Raw genomic sequence first — 9,578 nt, 5'->3', positions numbered from 1 at the left:
CATGGTTTTCCTCCGTAATTTCTTGTTAGGCCCCCACCAACTAAAGAAAGTATCTTGAAATCAACCAAAAAACTGAAAAGTTTCTCAAAATTGATAWAAAAAACCCTTAAAAATCCCTCGAAATAATCCAAAAAACTTCAAAAATCTCTTGGAATGGTGGAATAAGGCTAAAAACACATCGGACGACTTTGTGGGCGTTTAAGCTACCTTAAAGGTGCCCCCACTAGACCAAAATCCTGGATCCGCCACTGTTAATATATATATATATATATATATATTATATATATATATTGACATACATAAGAAAGTGTGGTTCATTTGGGGGTGAAATACATAAGAATGTAGCAGTTTCTATGTTAGAATGGATTATTGACAGACAAATACTGGTTATTCTGTAATTGGTTATTAACACCACCCTCACGTAACTCGTTACTACATAACCGTGTAGCCCCTTAGGCTGTGTTTGGTATGTGGACATAACGGGAACAAGTGAGATATGTTGGTGAAAAAATTGTGTAAGGTTTTGAAGTTTTAATTTGGTAATTTAACTAATCTTTATCTCGTCTTTGTAATTTTTGTTTTACCTATTTTGATGCAATATTAGTCTTATGTGCCAAATGCACCCTCAGAGCATCCACAATGATGGTCGTTGTTTTACATATTTTAATGCAATATCAGTCTTATGTGCCAAATGCACTCGCACCCTCAGAATATCCACAATGATGGTCGTTGGAAACCAACTTTTTACCTCAACCAAGCTCTACTGCGACCCTACTTTTTTCCTTTATTACTTGTTATTTTTTTTTATAAAATGTTTATTTACATTTTTCATGTAAATAATGTTTGTTTATGTTTATATATTACTTAATTAAATAACTTTAACTAGTTTGAAACGGTTGAAAATAGTTAAAGATAAATTATATTAATCAAATAAAACAAAAACAATATTTTTAAAAAGAAACTTAAAACCCAAAAATGGAAGGAAAGAATTAAAAAAAAAAGTAAACGAGCAGCTTGTAAACTAACAAACACTCATGCTCGCAACCATGCCCCCTATCATTTTCTTAAAATATATAATATTTATGTATGACATAACTCATGTGTATTCTTCACCCTTATTTTGATTTATAGGTATAGGTACCTTGAAATGGCTCAAGACTTGAACCCTGAAGCCAATGTTTAGATTCATTTCTTTTGACATTCCATTTCAAGCATGTCTCATGACACCACCATTTGTCTTTGAGAGGATGATCATGTTCTACTATATCCTCACCACAAAGCCATTTAATTGGTTCCATCATTTGTCAATCCATTAGATCCTGTGCTGAAAGAACTATCGATCCTATGTTTGATCCTGGTCTAATCCACACTTTGATGGTCAAGGACAAGGTTAAGAAGCTAACCTCTGATCAAATTCTCACTTAGAAGGCTATTGTGGAAGCCAAAACCATCCATAGGCTTTTGGCCAGTTGTGAGAAAAAAAAAATTCAAAAGAGAAGCTACTATCGAAGCTGCTGCTGCAGCAGGGACAAATGACCAACTAGAGGTGTTGATTTTGTTGATCAAAGATGTTTCTAACCAAAACAAAATGTTTTGGAGAAGATGGAGGAACTCAAGAAAGAATCGGGTTATAAGATTCAAAGGCATAGAGAGAAGCTGGAGAGGACTCTGACAGTAGTTCTCAATGCACTCAATCATTCTCATATGTGATCTATGCAAATTCGGTGTTTTTTCTAACTTTTGAATCTTTTTATTGTTGTTGCTTTAGCACAAGCAACAATTTAAGTTTGGGGATGTGATGTGTGTTGCAATTTACGTTGCTACAACATCATTTGAGTCTTTTTTTTATTATTGTACATCTTCTTGGACTTATATAGTTAGTAGGGCTAATAGACTATTTAATACTTTTTGGGTCATTTTGTGGTGTTTTAGACCTTTATCTGCAGAATGGATATGCTACGGTAAGAGTGAAGATGTCTTATGCATGTATGACGAGCTTGTCAATCTTCAAAGGAGATATTTTCATTATCAAGACTTTTTTGTGGATTACTTTGTTTCCAAGCAACCAAGAGCTGGAAAATAGAAGACCTCTGGAGAAGATTATGTTTTTTTAGCCGGAGTTTAATAGCACTGTTGGTGTACTTGGTCAGTATAAAAACACTTTTCTTTTATCTAATGGGTAACAACCTTTTTGTCCCATTTCGCAATTCACCTTTCTAGTATATTTACAGGAAGTTTTGGTTGGGATCTTAAGACATGCTCATGCTTGGTGCTTGGATACTTTGAATGCTCTCTAGTTCTTAGTTACTTTTAAAGTTTATACTTTCTAATTCTTAGTTGCTTTGGCTCCAAGTATTTAGAAATTTATTTTGTTCTAGTTTTTCTTTAAGTTTCTTGAATATATTTTAAGTGGTTGAATTACTTTTCTCTTGCTACTGATTACTAGATCGATTTCTCCAAGTATTCTTTTACTCTTTCTAATTCAATTGATGTCTTTTAAATGATCTATTTCAATATGCAAGAAAACCAAGCAATGATAGGCTAACCTCTTAACTTAGGTGTAAAGGGATATTGAGATCAAAAACTACATGAAGTGGATATTGCTCATGAGTTGATGTTTACTCTAATCTTTCATTCAAATTTATATTGATTATACATACTTCTTGACAAGTGGCCACTTGATAAAAGTGTTAAACTGTGATGAACTTGAGGAATTGAGCCATTATACACACACCACTTGAATGACATAGAAGTAATCTTTTTAAGATACTAAAAATTGGATATTCATTCCTAGCTCATGCAACTTAAGAGGAAAGATTGTGCCATGTGGCCCATATCATAAGTAATGAGAACTTGAGATATATGGAGTAGTGCTTGTCTAAACCTCTGTCCGAGTGCTCTTAAGTTGATGGTTGGATGTTAAACATCATTTTCTAAGCTACTGGGTCTACTGTTGCAACACTGCCTTGAGTTGAAATATGTTGCAACACTCATCCACCATATTGTTTGTTCCAAGTCTCAACTGAACTTTGCACCCTTGCATCCTCAATTATTGTTTATTGCCTACTTCTAATTGATATTCACTCACAAAGATGTTTCTTCGAATTCACTCTCTGAAGTTGACTTTCTAATTTGATTTCTCAAAGATTTCAATGCTTACTTTCTTTGAGAATTGATAACCGGTATCTTACCATATTACTTGTAATACGTGATAGCGTTTAGAGGTGCACACTTGACCACAACACTTATGAAGGGACAACTAGATGAGCTATAAGATTTGGCCTTAGAGCCAACCAGATACAAAAATGAGAAGTATAGGTGACTGCCCCACAAGTTATTTCTCTAATCATTTATTTTAGATATGTCACCCCATCTTTGACTATTGTGAAAACATTTTTCCTCAGAATTATTATTTCTCGTTGTCACCGTGTATAGTGATCAAATTCTATGGCTGTATGAAACATTTGATCAAATATTTGAGGGGGTATAGAAGGTGGTTGCTCCTCCTCAATCATCTGACATTGTTATTGGGATGGGTGGTGGAGGTTGCGGTACTTGCAAAAAAATTCTGTTTCTTCAGCTCCTCTTGTGAATATGAATGTTCAATAAGACTAGTTTCATATTCAGACATGACCTGCAACATATTTTAAGTTGGTAACATTACCACGTAAACTTTATATTACATTGCTACCATGTATAAATGACATGCTCTATTCCAAACACCTCTCGTGTGTTTTCACTCGCTTAAGCACATACCCCGTATGTGTATGTCCGAGAATCTACTTGATTCATTGTTGGTGTTCAACATCCCACCACTCATCTAATGTCTCATATGAATGTTAATGCTACTTATCACACCTTTCATTCTCACATAATTCCCCACTCCTAAGATCTTTGAACTTGGTTTTCAAACATTTGTCCGTTCTTCCTCCTCAACACCCTCAGAGTCATCAAGAAATCGTTCATTCCTCTCAAAATTCAAATAGATCCAAAGATTGTTGAAACACTTGCCATGAAAATTAGTCTTCCTGTTACTACTAATCTTGATCTAACCCTGCGTCCTAGAGATCATGCCACATGGACCGGTTCTGTTTCTTCCAATTATTGGGATGTACTTCTATGATCTCTTCGGAGATCTAAGATTTCAAAGATCATCAGAACTGCCAATTGTTGATACAAGACATCTTCATGCTCTTCTCCAAATCGCTCCAACGGATGAACTTGGAAGAGCATTTGCATATGGCATAAGATCCGTTCTTCAAAACCAAGTTGATCAAACTGGCAGAGGCATCGGTGATGTAAAATTTGAAGATTTGATTTTTGAAGAATAGTCAAATCTATCTGATGTAAAGTTTCACAAATTAGTATTTGTTTCAATCAAATGAAAGTTTACATTTTTCAGTACTTTAATTATGTCTAGCTCATTTATGTCAACTATGTATTTACTTATTATGTTGTTGTGTAATCCGATTGAAAGAAAAGAAAACAAAGAAAACAAAATTAGAGAAAAAAAACAAAACAAAAAGAAGAAAAAACCTTAGAAAAGAAAGGATTAAAAAGAATAAAGTGCGAAAAGAATCAAAAAAATGGATCACTGAGTTTATGAGTTTGGATTTCAAATTTTCGCTTATGAGTTTCGGTACCATTTCTTCTAAGTGTTTATATATGGATTTTCAATTTGTATTATTAAAAAAATATGGGAATATTGTTGGTCTCAACCATCAGATTTGAGAATAATACTCATAGCATCTGAATAAACACTTGGAAGAAATATTCTTATTGACCTTGGTACATATCAGATGAACTTCACTCATCAGATATTACCCCATTTAGTATCATCTGATCTTGTTGTTTTAGGTTTCAGATATATCACCCTTCAGATCTATCTCTATATAGTTGGTTATCATCAAATCTTTTATCCAATCCTAATTCGATTGATTCTCCTATTGGATAAAGGTATCTTGTCTTACCAAATCTTAGTCAGTATCTGGTGTAGCACCTTCATAAAGTTCTATTGATGGTAAATCCGATGTATAGGCTATATTTTGGATATGGAAAAAGAGAGGATTTTTACTTGAAAAAGTTTTGTATCTATCTGTATTGATCCAAGAGCATAATGCCTTCAAAAATCGAAGACTAGTTTAAGTGAGATCAGGATTGTCACCAAAGCGGATTGGTTTGTCATCTAGCCAAAAAGAAGATCAATACAAGATAAAGTCAACTAGTAGTCTGACAAATACTACTACTACAAGCCAAATCTGAAATTACAAACTTCTCCAACAAGTTTGGCTCACCAACTCTCTTACTTCCTTCTTGGTATGAGAACAGGTACAACATGTCAGCCTAAGCAAGTACAAAAGCACCATTATATTGGTACTTTACTTAGTTTACTGTTCCCTGGCATACAAAAGGATGGAGTAAGTTAACAAAGTGCCTACATCAAAATCCAAGGTTAAACTGCGGAGTACTAGGATACATGGATAAGCCAATCAGAAGACACATATTAAAGTTGGACAATAAGCATTTAATGTAATGGGATGCAACGGTGGCTATAAAAGGTCACCCTTGTCATTCAATATTACTCATCCGTTTTGAAAGAACATCCTTGTGAGTGTTTCTAAAACAAAATTGGCGTCATCTTCTGAAGAACTTTCTTAGTTCTTCAGATCTAAAAGATAACTTCCTTCCCCCTTTCTTTCAGCTTAGCAAATTTTTCACAATCAAATTGTTTAGGATCATAGGTCTTACCTTTCTAACTTCTGCAACAAATATGTAATTCTTTGTTTTTATACAAAATATAGAAGAAAGAATTAAAAAGTAAAATCTGTTGTGTTTGTGTTCAATCCCCCCCCCCTTCTACAAACACTTCCTATGTAAGTCATCACCTCCCAGAACTAACAATACACATACATTTTAAGCAAATGCAGTTGCCAGGTTATTACACTTTTAATGCAACGCATTTATAAATTTTTATATGTCATTCTTATGCTAGATTTCATGTTTCCCATAAAAACATCATGTTGTCATGTATGCACCAAACTGACAACCATGTATAAGGTAACCAATAATAATTTCGAAGCCTCTCGTAAGAATTTCGAGACAGATTCACAACACCCTGCTACGAGTTCAAAACCCGAGTAGTCTCAAAATGATGTAATTGTTTATCCTTGTTTGTTTTGTCCTTTCACGAACCTAAACTCAACCGGATCATATGTTTGGTTAACCATTCCATAACCAAATTCCTACAAGAATGAATTAGCTCACATGCTTCATTTTATACATATGTTGAAGATATTCATTGGAAAATCATATTTACCATAAAACTTTAAACATGTAGCTTAAATTTTACATGTGACAAGTTTTACATGGACCTCAATATCTTAATGTTTATCAAAGATAATAATGCAAAAACAAATATTACTTAACCATATAAAATCATAGCATAAGACATGTATGCACTTGATGTAAAAAATATACATACATTTTAAACCAAAACCAAGTGATCACCTAAGTTGTAAGTAAGTTTAGAAGGCCGTAACTGAAGCTATAAAGATGAAATCTCTATCACAACCTCCCACCGCACCTCCTACTTCACCTACAACCATGGTCCCTTACCACAATCATTAGCCATCAACCCCTCTAACCCATCACCACCAGACTCACCTACAACCCTGCCTTCTTCCTTGATAGAAGCTTGATAACTCTAACTTTAGTGTTATTACACATTTTTTTTTTCATTTCTTTTGTCTATTTTGGCCATTTACTATTCAAATCCCCATTTTGGTCTAATCTCCATATGGGAGCAAGGAGTAAACATTCTAGTATCTTTGGAACCAAATGGTGGAATTTTATGCTATTATTTTGAAAAATGATATGGAATGGGATCCACGGTTCCCACTCCAAAAACTTGAAAATCAAAATTGATGGTGCTATCTAAGGAAATTGAAAAGTGTGCAGAAGGTGTGTAGAAAAGACATTTTAAGCTTAACCTTGGATGGAGAAAAAAGAAGAATTCAATACTAGAAGACAAAAGAGTTCCTATAATCTATTTTGGTGAAAAGTCCTTTTTTGTATAAGGAAATTACCTTTATTTCCTTTCCTTTTGTTTTCCCTCCTATTTTCTCCTTGTATAAATGGAGGTACTTGCTTGATGAGAAGATATATGATAGATTAAGATAGAAGCTTATGCTTATGTTTTGAACATCAATTTCTTAGGAGTATAGAATAAGTAAGCATTAGCTTTAGATTTTTATTTCCAGTATTTTTAATATTCCGGCATTTTAATTTCTAATACTGTAATCCAGTGTCTTCCATAGTGGGTGCTAAGTTTTTTATTAAAGTTAAATATTATGTTTTCTTACTTATTCTATTTGTATGTTCTCTTCTACCCTTCTAGTATGAACTAAACCTATTTCAAGATATAAGTGTAAAAGTATCTAGAAGTTATGTATGGTGCTTGAGTATACTCAACTTGTTTAACTTTTATATCTGGTCACCTTTTGTTCAATAACTGCCAATGATATCGACAAGTTGATCACTTGAATGTGTCTAAAGTCTAGTCCTCGATCTAGAGATGGGTAGGATGCAATGACACGAGCTTGGGTGATACTAGGGGGACTTGAGAGAGTTCTTATAACACCAATAAGAGTTGGGTTTGCATAGTGAGATCGACTCTAACCTAATTATTCTTTTTTATTCTTGGTTATTACCAATTTATTACTTGAAGTGATTGTCACAGTGACCAATGTACACTTGTGCACGTTCCAAAGTTCCAGCTAGCAGTACTTCTACCGCATTACTACCACACTTTGCATTTAACCCTCTTCATCCCTTTTCACACTATCGCCAATTGTACCAAAAATAACATCTTCAATCCTATCAATAAGTTGAAACTATCTTCCCAAGTCAACCTCACTGAACAGTCTATCATGAAACAAGGTTTTGTCGATCCAGATTAGCAAATGCCACATAATACAAAGCCCTCATTAACAATGATACATGGGAACTTGTGCCTCTGACTTCTTCTCAGAATTTGGTTGAGTGTAAGTGGGTGTTTCATATCAAGTATAAGAGAGACGACACCATCAAATAGTATAAAGCTTGGCTTGTAGCTAAAAGATTTTATCCACATCCTAGATTGAATTACGCAGAAACCTTCAGCCAGTCATCCGATCATACAATATGTGTGCTTCTTATTCTTGTCGTTACCTACAAATGGAAACTCAACCAACTTGATATCGATGATTAATTTCTTCAAGGTTTCCTATCCGAAGATGTTTACATGGTCTAACCTCATGGGTTTATTGATGAAGTGAACCCTCACTACATTTGTCACACAGAAAAAAAAAATGCTATTTACGATCTCAAACAAACATCCTCAACATGCACTGAACTTTGTGACTACCTCCTTGGAGATGGATTTACCAACTCTGTCATGAATACATCGCTCTCCTTTACCAAAGTTGACCATCTTCTTTATATTTCTTTATTTACGTTGACGATATCATCATTACCAAACAATGCTCTACGATGATATCCTAGTTTATCACCCATCTTGTCGCTTAATTCTTCAAGGTTTCAGCGAGTATCTGAGTTCCATCTCTACCCAATAGATCAATTAGAATATCTAGGAACTTGGCTGAATGATGATCTATGTGGAGAGATGATGGACCGCAAGATTCAAAAGGAAATGATCAGACAAAAGATGCAAGAATAAGATGTTCCAGATTACATCAACTTCAGCAATCTAGATTAGACAAACCTTTCAGACTTGTAATCTTGTATTTCTTATCTTTTCTTTCAGTGTATAGCTTTTATGTTTTAAGCCTACCAAATCCGATTGTATTCAGTTGTAATATTTTCCCTTGAAAGTATTTCAATAAATGATTGGTTCACTGAAAAATATCTCTCAAAAGAGTAAATGGGACAATTAGTTATGAGTTCTATTTTATTCTTACATTCACGGATAACTTTCTAGTCAGTGAATATGCTTTCAGTATTCAGTTATTACTATTGTGTAAGTTTATTCTTTTCTTGTAATTATTTACAATTAAAGTAAATTTCCATAGTAAACTGTATCACTAAAAAAGATCTCAAAACAGTTAAAAGGGACAAGTATTTTACTAGTACCTTTTTCTTACTGTCATACCTAAAGCAATTTTCTTTATGTTGCTTTGTCATCATCAAATAGAGGGAGATTGTTGATCCTCTCTCTCAGTTATTTAATGATGATCCTTTTTACCTTACAAAGTGTACTATCTTTGTATTCAGCTTCAACGATCATCACTGAGTCTGTTCAAGTGATCGATGAGCATGTATTGTAATTCTCTCAGAGACAAGTATTCTTCAGGAAGATAGAACTCATACCACATAACCTTCAGCGATATCGAAGATAAAAGTAAAGATAAAGACAAGAAAGTTTGTGATCTGATGCGATTTTCAGTGATAACAAGCCCGTCTATATAAGTGTTAAATCTAATCAAGATTCAACGACCATTGAAGAAACCTCAGTGTCATTGCAGTGTCAGGGATCAAATGAATCTTGCTGAACAAGATTAGTTTTTGTCTTGTCATTCTAC

Source organism: Cynara cardunculus, assembly GCF_001531365.2.
Source record: "Cynara cardunculus var. scolymus isolate 2C chromosome LG 14, CcrdV1, whole genome shotgun sequence".
NCBI classification, from domain to species: Eukaryota; Viridiplantae; Streptophyta; class Magnoliopsida; order Asterales; family Asteraceae; genus Cynara; species Cynara cardunculus.
This window is presented reverse-complemented; position numbering follows the sequence as displayed.